This window comes from Mesoplodon mirus (genome assembly GCF_964341445.2).
Source record: "Mesoplodon mirus genome assembly, chromosome: 5".
NCBI classification, from domain to species: Eukaryota; Metazoa; Chordata; class Mammalia; order Artiodactyla; family Ziphiidae; genus Mesoplodon; species Mesoplodon mirus.
Window position 1 is genome coordinate 17263047 of NC_138980.1, and position 12345 is coordinate 17275391.

Here is a 12345-nt window from a genome sequence, read left to right on the forward strand (position 1 = left end):
TGAAGGCAAAGAAAAACTGTTAAAAGCAACAAGGGAAAAATGACAAATAACATACGAGGAAACTCCCATAAGGTTAACAGCTGATTTCTCAGCAGAAACTTTACAAGCCAGAAGGGAGTTGCACAATATATTTAAAGTGATGAAAGGGAAGAAACTACAACCAAGATTACTCTACCCATCAAGCATCTCATTTAGATTTGATAAGTCAAAAGTTTTACAGACACGCAAAAGCTAAGAGAATTCAGCACCACCAAACCAGCTTTACAACAAATGCTAAAGGAACTTCTCAAAGTGGGAAACACAGAGAAGAAAAGGACTTACAAAAACAAACCCAACATAATTAAGAAAATGGTAACAGGAACATATATATTGATGATTACCTTAAATGTGAATGGATTAAGTGCTCCAACCAAAAGACACAGCCTTGCTTAATGGATACAAAAACAAGACCCATATATATGCTGTCTACAAGAGACCCATTTCAGACCTAGAGACACATACAGACTGAAAGTGAGGGTATGGAAAAAGATATTCCATGCAAATGGAAGTCAAAAGAAAGCTGGAGTAGCAATACTCATATCAGATAAAATAGACTTTATAAGAGACAAGGAATGACACTACATAACGATCAAAGGATCAATCCAAGAAGAAGATATAACAATTATAAATATATATGCACCCAACATAGGAGCACATCAATACCTAAGGCAAATGCTAACAGCTATAAAAGATGAAATCGACAGTAACACAATAATAGTGGGGGACTTTAACACCTCACTTATACCAATGGACAGATCATCCAGACAGAAAATTAATAAAGAAACACAAGCTTTAAATGACACAATAGACCAGACAGATTTAATTGATATTTATAGGACATTCCATCCAAAACCAGCAGATTACATTTTCTTCTCAAGTGCACATGGAACATTCTACAGGATAAATCACATCTTGGGCCACAAATCAAGCCTTGGTAAATTTAAGAAAATTGAAATCATACAAAGCATTGTTTCTGCCCACAACGCTATGAGATTAGAAATAAATTACAGGGAGAAAAATAAAAAAAAACACAAACACATGGAAGCTAAACAATACATTACTAAATAACCAGGAGATTGCTGAAGAAATAAAAAATACCTAGAGAAAAATGGCAATGAAAACATAATGATCCAAAACCTATGGGATGCAGCAAAAGCAGGTCTAAGGGAAGTTCATAGCAGTACAATCCTACCTCAAGAAACAAGAAAAGTCTCAAGTAAACAATCTAACCTTACACCTAAAGGAACTAGAGAAAGAAGAACAAACAAAACCCAAAGTTAGTAGAAGGAAAGAAATCATAAAGGTCAGAGCAGAAATAAATGAAATAGAAGCAAAGAAAACAACAGCAAAGATCAATAAAACTAAAGTCTGGTCCTTTGAGAAGATAAACAAAATTGATAAACCTTTAGCCAGACTCATCAAGAAAAAGAGGGCGAGGACTCAAATCAATAAAATTAGAAATGAAAAATGAGAAGTTACAACGGACACTGCAGAAATACAAATCATCATAAGAGACTACTACAAGCAACTCTATGCCATAAAATGGACAACCTGGAAGAAATGAACAAATTCTTAGAAAGGTATAAACTTCCAATACTGACCCAGGAAGAAATAGAAAATATGAACAGACCAATCACAAGTAATGAAATTGAAACTGTGATTAAAAATCTTCCCCCTCCAAAAACGTCCAGGACCAGATGGCTTCACAGGTGAATTCTATCAAACATTTAGAGAAGAGCTAACACCCATCCTTCTCAAACTCTTCCAAAAAATTGCAGAGGAAGGAACACTCCCAAACACATTCTACGAGGCCACCATCATCCTGATACCAGAACCAGACAAAGATACTATGTAAAAAGAAAATTACAGACCAATATCACTGATGAATATAGATGCAAAAATCCTCAACAAAATACTAGCAAACAGAATCCAACAACACATTAAAAGGATCATACACCATGATCAAGTGGGATTTATCCCAGTGATGCAAGGATTCTTCAATATACACAAATCAATCAATGTGATACAGCATATTAAATATTGAAGAATAAAAACCATATGATCATCTCAGTAGATGCAGAAAAAGCTTTTGACAAAATTCAACACCCATTTATGCTAAAAACTCTTCAGAATGTGGGCATAGAGTGAACCAACCTCAACATAATGAAGGCCATATATGACAAACCCACAGCAAACATCATTCTCAATGGTGAAAAACTGAAAGCATTTCTTCTAAGTTCAGGAACAAGACAAGGATGTCCACTCTTGCCACTAATATTCAACATAGTTTTGGAAGTCCTAGCCACAGCAATCACAGAAGAAAAAGAAATACAAATTGGAAAAGAAGAAGTAAAACTGTCACTGTTTGCAGATGACACGATACTATACATAGAGAATCCTAAAGATGCCAACAGAAAACTGGTAGAGCTAAGCAATGAGTTTGGTAAAGTTACAGGATACAAAATTAATTCACAGAAATCTCTGGCATTCCTATACACTAACAATGAAAGATCAGAAAGAGAAATTAAGGAAACAATTCCATTCACTATTGCAACAAAAAGAATAAAATATCTAGGAATAAACCTACCTAAGGAGGTAAAAGACCTGTACTCAGAAAACTATAAGACACTGAGGAAAAAAATCAAAGATGACACAAACAGATGGAGAGATATACCATGCTCTTGTACTGGAAGAATCAATATTGTGAAAATGAGTATATTACCCAAAGCAATCTATGCATTCAAAGCAATCCCTATCAAATTACCAATGGCATTTTTTACAGAACTAGAACAAAAAATTTTTTAATTTATAGGGAGACACAAAAGACCCCGAATAGCCAAAGCAATCTTGAGGGAAAAAAACAGAGCTGGAGGAATCAGACACCCTGACTTCAGACTATACTGCAAAGCTACAGTAATCAGACAACATGGTACTGGCACAAAATCAGACATATAGATCAATGGAACAGGATAGAAAGCCCAGAGGTAAACCCATGCACCCATGGTCAACTGATCTATGACAAAGGAGGCAAGCATATACAATGAAGAAAAGACAATCTCTTCAATAAGTGGTGCTGGGAAAACTGGACAGCTACATGTACATGAAATTAGAACATTCCCTAACACCGTACACAAAAATAAACTTAAAATGGGTTAAAGAACTAAATGTAAGACTTGAATCTATAAAACTCTTAGAGGAAAACATAGGAAGAATACTCTTTGACATAAATCACAGCAAGATCTTTTTTGATTCACCTCCTAGAGAAATGGAAATGAAAACAAAAAGAAACAAATGGGACCTAATGAAACTTACAAGCTTTCACACAGCAAAGGAAACTATAAACAAGACGAAAAGACAACCCTCAGAATGGGAGAAAATGTTTGCAAATGAATTAATGAACAAAGAATTAATCTCCAACATATATAAACAGCTCATGCACTTCAATATTAAAAAAACAACCCAATCCAAAAATGGGCAGAAGACCTAAATAGACATTTCTCCAAAGAAGACACACAGATGGCCAAGAAGCACATGAAAATCTGCTCAACATCACTAATTATTAGAGAAATGCAAATCAAAACTACTATGAGGTATCACCTCACACCAGTCAGAATGGGCATCATCAGAAAATCTACAAACAGCAAATGCTGGAGAGAGTGTGGAGAAAAGGGAACCCTCTTGCACTGTTAGTGGGAATGTAAATTGATACAGCCACTATGGAGAACAGTATGGAGGTTCCTTAAAAAACTAAAAATAGAACTACCATATAACCCAGCAATCCCACTACTGGACACATACCCAGAGAAAACCATAATTCAAAAAGACACATGCACCCCCATGTTCATTGCAGCACTATTTACAATAGCCAGGTCATGGAAGCAACCTAAATGCCCATCGACAGATGAATGGATAAAGAAGATGTTGTACATGTATACAATGGAATATTACTTAGCAATAAAAAGGAATGAAATTGGGTAATTTTTAGAGTCGTGGATGTACCTTGAGACTGTCATACAGAGTGAAGTAAGTCAGAAAGAGAAAAACAAATATCATATATTAGCACATGTATGTGGAATCTAGAAAAATGGTACAGATGAACTGGTTTACAAGGCAGAGATAGAGACACAGATGTAGAGAACAAATGTATGGACACCAAGGGGGGAAAGTGGGGTGGTGGTGGTGGTGGGATGAATTGGGAGATTGGGATCAACATATATACACTAATATGTATAAAATAGATAACTAATAAGAACCTGCTGTATAAAAAAATAAAATAAAATTCAAAAGAAAAGAAAAGAAAAGAAAAAATCTGTAGTGGGTTTTCAATATATGTATAATGTAAAATTTATGGCAGCAGGATCTCAAAAGTAGTAGAGTGTGGTTCAATTGTTCTAAGGTCCTTGAAAAATAAAAATTAATTTATATTAGACTATAATAAATCAAAGTTGCACATTGCAATCTGCAATTTAATGAGCAAAGTAATAAAAAGAATAATTAAAACAAATGTAGGTAAAACTAACAAAATATTTTAATAACACAAAAAAATAAAAAAGGAGAAAGGAATAAAGAATATATAGGACACATAGAAAAGAAATAGTAAGATGGTAGATTAAACTCAGATATATCAATAATTAGATTCAGTGTTAGCAAGTCAGTAAAAAGACAAAGATTTTCAGATTGGATAAAATTTAAACCCAGGTATATGCAGCTTGCATGGGGCATACCTCAAATATAAGAACACAGAGAGATTGAAGATTTCATCAAAGGCTGAAAAAGTATTTCCTGTACAAACATTAACAAAAGAAAGCTGGTACATCTATGCTAACACCAGATATAGAAGACTTTAAGACAAGATGCAGCTGAAGAGATAGAGGATAGTTAATAATGACAAAAAAGGGTTAATCCAACAGAAACAATTCTAAATTTGTATCTACTTAATTTTGTACACTCAAATATGTAAAGCAAAAAGTAACAGAAATAAAGACTTCCCTGGTGGTCCAGTGGTTAAGAATCCTCCTTCCAATGCAGGAGATGTGGGTTCAATCCCTAGTAGGGGAACTAAGATCCCACATGTCACGGGGCAACTAAGCCTGTGCACTGCAACTACTGAGCATGTGGGCCACAACTAGAGAGAAGCCCGTGCCACAATGAAGAGTCCATGTGCTGTAACTAAGACCCAACACAGCAAAAAAATAAATAAATAATTTTAAAAGGGATTAAATAACTAACAGAAATAAAAGAAGTAGGTAAGTCCACAATTACAGTAGGAAACTTTAGTACACCTATTGCAGTTATTGACAGAACAAACAGATGAAAAAAATCAATGTGCAGATTTGAACAATATGATAAACAACCCTAACCACGTTGACTTATACAGAATCCTGCACCCAACAATTCAAGGATACTCATTCTTTTCAAGTGCACATGAAACATTTGACAAAATTGGCCATAGGCTGAGCCATAAAGTCTGTTTTAATAAATTTCAAGGGAATAAAATCCTAAATAACATTTTCTTTGATCACAGTGCAATAAGGTATTCATTAATAACAAAAGAGATATCTAGAAAAATCCCCAAATGTTTGGGCATTAAACAGTACTCTTTAGAGAAAGGGAATCTCACTATCCATTAAGAGGCAATCCTGAAGGCTGTTGTTAAACTTAACTTTTGTTTTATGGAGGAAAATGATCTGAGAAAATAAAGTCAACACAGAGAGAAGCAGAAAAAAGATAGACAAATTAATCAATTGATCCATCTCTGTGGTCCCTACAGTTGGACTATTTGAGCAAATACATTTCTGATTCAATATAAGGTGACTCCACAAACTTGTTATTTGAAATCACAAGAGTCCTGATTAATGACAACACACAGGAAAGTTTTTCCTCACCTGACCTCTGCTCACTTCTTTTATTTCTTCTGCAGCTTTAACTCCATGCTCTGAACTCTGAACTCCAGCCAGACCAAACTACTCTGCATTCCTGGGAATTGTCCAAGCCTCAGAACATGTCTCTACCCTCTTTGCCTTCCTGTCTCTTATTTGTCCTCGGATCTCAGCTAAGACTTCCTCTGGGAAATCTTTCCTGTTCCTAGGCTAGTACTGGGTAGTGGAATCTCAGTAATCTTACTGTAGTCTGTGCTTCCCTTTATTATACTGGTCATGTTAGTGTCTGGATTCAGAGAGACTTCCAATTTTGTGACTTACTAGCTGCTTGACATTGGGCAGTCACTTCTATGAGTTTGATTTTTTTTCTTTTGTAAAATGGGGGTAATAACAGTATCTACACTATAAGGTAATTGTGAGAATTTAATGGTATACATGGTAAGTGCTTAGACTATTGCTTGGCACATAGTAAGTACTCAAAAAATGTTAAATATTATTATCATTATTTCAGAAGTTTGTTGTGAAGTGTAAGAGAAAATGCATACAAAATCTTTATCACAGTACCTGGCACACAGGAAGGACTAGGTATCTGCCTGCTAGTTGAGACTCTTAGTGGACTGTGACTTCTTCAAGATCTGGAACCATGTTGGAGGTGGGTTCAAAGCCCCATGTCTGACCTCATCATCCATGCTTTTTCCACTTCACATTATTGCCTCTGGGAAGTAGGTGAAGTTTACCTTTAAAGCATTTTAAGCTTCTTTCTTCCATTTAATCATGCTCAATTTCTTTCTCTATGAAGTCTTGGAAGGGGTCATAAAGATTCATTCATTCACACAAAGGTTGATTGACTTAATTATGTCCTCTTCTAGGACTCTAGTGGCTCATGATATTTGAACATCTTTTAATGTGTTTATTTGCCATCTATTCATTCTCTTTGATGAAGCATTTGTTTCAGCCTTTTGTTCATTTTCATTTTTTTTTTTTTTACTGTTGAGTTTTGAAAGCTCTTTATATGTTCTGAATACAAGTATTTTGTCAGGTATATATAATTTGCAAATATTTTCTTCAGTCTGTAGTTTGTCTTTTTAAAGTGTCTTTGGCAGAACAAAAATTTTAAAACGTGATGAATGCTAATTTACCAATCTTTTATACATTGTGATTTTGGTGTCAAGTGTATGAACTGTTTGCTTAACCCCAGGACACAAAGAATTTTCTCTTATGTTTTCTTCACAATGTTTCATAGTTCCATATTTTGCACTTAGATTTATGATATATATATTTGTATAAGGTATATGGTTTAAGTCGTTTCATTGTTCAAACACCATTTTTAAAAAAGTTTATCTTTTATCCATTGAAGTGCATTTGCACTTTGTCAAAAAACAATTGACTATTATTTATATGGGTCTATTTCTGTTGTCTCTATTCTCTTCCATTAATCTATATGTCAATCCCGTTACTAATACAAGTAACTGTATAAATAACTGTAGCTGTGTATAGTAAGTCTTAAAAAATGGGCAGTGTGATTCATCCAATTTTATTTTTCTTTAAAAAACGGTTTTGGTTATTCTAGTTCCTTTGCCTATTCATATACATTTTATGTTTTATATTTTTCTTATTATTTTTTTAAATTTATTTTTAATTTTATTTTACTGTTTTTAAAACAACTTTATTGGAGCATAATTGCTTTACAATGATGTGTTAGTTTCTACTTTATAACAAAGTGAATCAGCATACATATACATACATCCCCATATCTCCTCCCTCTTGCGTCTCCCTCCCACCCTCCCTATCCCACCCCTCTAGGTGGTCACAAAGCACCAAGCTGATCTCGCTGTGCTATGTGGCTGCTTCCCACTAGCTATCTACTTTACATTTGGTAGTGTATATATGTCCATGCCACTCTCTCACTTCGTCCCAGCTTACCCTTCCCCCTCCCCATGTCCTCAAGTCCATTTTCTACGTCTGTGTCTTTATTCCTGTCCTGCCCCTAAGTTCTTCAGAATCTTTTTTTTTTTTTTTTAGATTCCATATATATGTGTTAGCACACAGTATTTGTTTTTCTCTTTCTGACTTACTTCACTCTGTATGACAGACTCTAGGTCCATCCACCTCACCACAAATAACTCAATTTCATTCCTTTTTACAACTGAGTAATATACCAGTGTATATCTGTGCCACATCTTCTTTATCCATTCTTCTGTCGATGGACACTTAGGTTGCTTCCATGTCCTGGCTATTGTACATAGAGCTGTAATGAACATTGTGGTACGTGACTCTTTTTAAATCATGGTTTTCTCAGGGTATATGCCCAGTAGTGGGATTTCTGGGTCGTATGGTAGTTCTATTTTTGGTTTTTTAAGGAATCTCCATACTGTTCTCCAGAGTGGCTGTATCAATTTACATTCCCACCAACAGTGCAAGAGGGTTCCCTTTTCTCCACACCCACTCCAGCATTTGTTATTTGCAGATTTTTTGATGATGACCATTCTGACTGGTGTGAAGTGATACCTCATTGTAGTTTTGATTTGCATTTCTCTAATGATTAGTGATGTTGAGCATCTTTTCATGTGTTTGTTGGCAATCTGTATATCTTCTTTGGAGAAATGTCTATTTAGGTCTTCTGCCTATTTTTGGATTGGGTTGTTTGATTTTTTTATCATATACATTTTAGAATGATCTAGATTTACTTACAGAAATTGCTACTGAAGATTATAATAGATAGTTAATCCATAAATAAATTTTTAGAGTTGACATCTTTATTATGTTGACTGCTCCAATTCATGAACATGGTATGTCTTCAGTTATTTATGTATTTGAGGTCTTTCATAAGTATTTCATAGTTTTCTCCATACAGATTTGGTACATATTTTGCTAGATTTATACCTAAGTGTTTCATTTGGGGACACTATTTTAAATGATATCTTAAAAACCTTTTGGTTTCTAATTGTTCACTGCTAAAATATAGAAATATTAAGTTTCGTACATCCATGTATCTGCTACTTTGCTAGACTAGAGATTTAAATTTACATTTAGTCCCAGAAATGAAAGAATAGATTTCTTGGAATTTTCTATGTAAATAATCATGTTGTCTGCAAGTAAGGATAATTTTATTTCTTCCTTTCCAATCTGTTTACCTCTTATTTATTTTTCTTGCCTTGTTGCACTGGCTAGTACTTCCAGGTATGATGTTGACTAGGAGTAGTGAGAATGGACATTCTTGCTTGCCTGTTCTAGATCTTGGGAGAAAGACATTCAGTCTTTCACCATTAATTATGACATTAGCTTTTCTTTTCCTTCCTTCCTTCCTTCCTTCCTTCCTCTCTCTTTCATTCCTTTCTCCCTTTCTTTCTTTCTCTCCCTTTCTTTCTTCTTTTTCTTTCTTTCTTTCTTTCTTTCTTTCTTTCTTTCTTTCTTTCTTTCTTCCTTCCTTCCTTTCTTTCTTTCTTCCTTTCTTTCTCTCTCTTCCTTCCTCCCTCCCTCCCTCTCTCCCTCCCTTCCTTCCTTCTTCCCTTCCTCCCTCCCTTCCTCCCTCTCTCCTTCTCTTTCTTCTTCTTCCTTTCTTCCTCCCTTCTTCCCTCCCTCCTCCCTACCTCCTTCTGTCCCTTCTTTCTTCCTTTCTTCCTGCCTACCTTCCTGCCTTTATCTCTTTCTTTCTTATGCCCTTTATCAGGTTGGGGCACTTCCCTTCTATTCCCAATTTTCTGAGAGTTTTTATTATGAATGAATATTAAATTTTATTAAAATCATTTTCTCATTGAATTGCATCCCCATGGTAAAGCCCACTTGTTCATGGTGTTTCATTATTTTTGTCTACTGACAGATTTGATTTTCTAATATTTTTTTGAAGATTTTTGCACCTATGTTCATGAGGTATATTGACTTGTAGTTTTCTTGTCTTATACTGTCTTTGTCTGTTTTTGTATTAGCGTAATGCAGGGTTTGCAAAATGAATTAGGAATTGTTTCCCTCCTCTTTTATATTCTGGAAGAGATTGTGTAAAATTGGTGTTATTTCTTTAAAAATATTTGGTTACATTCACTGTGAAATCATTTGGGGCTGGAGATATTTTTTTTCTGGAAAATTTTAAACTACAGATCCAATTTCCTTAATAGTTAGGACTATTCAGGTTATACTTTCATCTTGGGCGAGTTTTGGTAATTTATGGTGTTTGAGGAAGTGATCCATTTAAACTAGTTCATCAAACTTATGTACATAGAGTTGTTTGTATTAGTCCTTTATTATCCTTTCAATGTCTGTATGCTCTGTAGTGTTATTCCCTCTTGCATTCATGATATTGGTAATTTGTATTTTCTCTCTTTTTTCTTTGTCAGTTTTTCAAGAAGTTTGTCTGATTTATTGATCTTGTCAAAGAACCAGCTTTTGGTTTCATTGATTTGCTGTATTGTTTTTTCTGCTTTCAATTTTATTGATTTTTGCTGTTTATTATTTCTTTCCTTCTGCTTGCTTTGGATTTATTTTGCTCTTCTTTTTTTCTGGGTGATGGCTTAGATTATTAATCTGAGACCTTTATTATCTTAGGTTATACACATTTAATGCTGTAAAGTCTCCTCTAAGCACCATTTTAGCTGCACTCCCCCAATTTTTATATCTCATATTTTCATTTTTGTTCAGTGCAAAACATTTTTAAATTTCCCTTGAGACTTTCTCTTTGACACATGGATTATTTCAAAGTGTGCTGTTTAATTTCCAAGTGTTTGGAGACTTGCCCATTATCATTCTCTCATTGATTTCAGGTCTAATTCTATTATGGTCAGAGGACATTCTTTATATAATTTTCAATTTGAAAAACTGTGTTCAGTCTTGTTTTATAACTCAGGATATAGTATATCTTGGTAAATCAGGATATAGTCTATCCTAGTAAGTGTTCCAAGTTCAATTAAAAATAATACATATTCTTCTGTAGTTGGGTAGAGTTTTCTATACATGTCAATTAGATCCAGTTGGTTGATGATGTTGTTCAGTTCTTCTATAACAGTGGTTTTCAACTGGTAGTGGTTTTGCCCTTCTTTCTCAGGGGACATTTGTCAATGTCCAGAGATATTTTTGATTGCCACAACTTGGGGGAAGATGCTGCTGACACCTAGTAGTAGAGACCAGGAATGCTGCTAAACATCTTACAGTCCACAGAACAGCCCATGTCCCCCACAAGAAATAATTATTCAGTCCAAAATGTTAATAGTTCTGAAGTTGAGAAACTCTGTCCTATAGCCTTGCTGATTTTTTAATTTGTTTTTTCAATTAAGGAGATAGGAGTGTTTGAGTCTTCAACTACAATTGTGAACTTGTCCATTTCTCCTTTCAGTTCTGTCAATTTTTGCTTCATGTATTTTGAAGCTTTGTTATTAAGTTCATACACATTTAGGATTGTTATGTCTTCTTAGTCAATTGACCCTTTCAGCCCATGTAATGTCCCTCTTTATCTCTGGTAACTTTCTTTGCTCTGAAGTCTACTTTGTCTGATAATAATATAGTTACTCCAGCTTTCTTTTGTTTAGCGTTATCATGATGTGTCTTCTTCCATCTCATTACCTTTTTTTGTTGTTGTCAAATAATCCTTTAGTGAAATATTTTCCTTTGTAGTTTTTAACTAGCTGGGAATTCTACTGTACCATTGTTGATGTCATCTATGATGCCATGAGGATGAAGGCCATCAAATCACAGCTCACCGACTAGTCAGTCCCCAGCACCTCTTTAATGTTTCTAGAGAGTTCTCTAGCTAAAGATCAGTGCTGCATCTCTCAAGCAATGTTGACAATCTCATCAAAAGTGATATTTTCACTGTGCTTACTGTTTGTCTGCTTCTTTCTGTCTCCGGGTTGTTCCTTGAGGACTTTAATGGTCAGAGCAGAGGCAGAATGTACTACTTCAATCTGGGTCTGTTTGTTCTGAATGGCTTCTCTATAATCCTAATACCCTTCCAGTAACCAGTTGTCTTGGTGATGTCATCACTAACATTTTTTGGAGACAGATCCAGCAGGATGATCTTGGGGGCCAGGGAAGATGTGGTACTGACTTCCTCACAGGTGTACCTGAGGTTCATGACTTTGATCTCATTGGGGTCACACTTGGGTGGCATGACAGAAGCAGCTAGTGTCAGATGAATCTAGAGGTGGGAGGACAGAAGAGAGTTGCACTTTGTCTTCCTTTGAGCTGAAAGCCTGAGCCAGTACTTTTATGCTACCTGTATCATTTTATTTGAAGTGAGTTTCTTGTTGACTTCATATATTTGGTTCATGCTTTTCCTTCATTTTTACAAACTCTTGTTTTTATTTGGTTTGTTTAGACCACTTACACTTAATGTAATTATTGATATGTTTGAATTTAAGGCTACTATTTCATTATTTGTTTTCTGCTTGTTCTCTCTTTTTTGTTGTTGTTGTTTCTCTGTTTTCCATTTTCTGCCTTC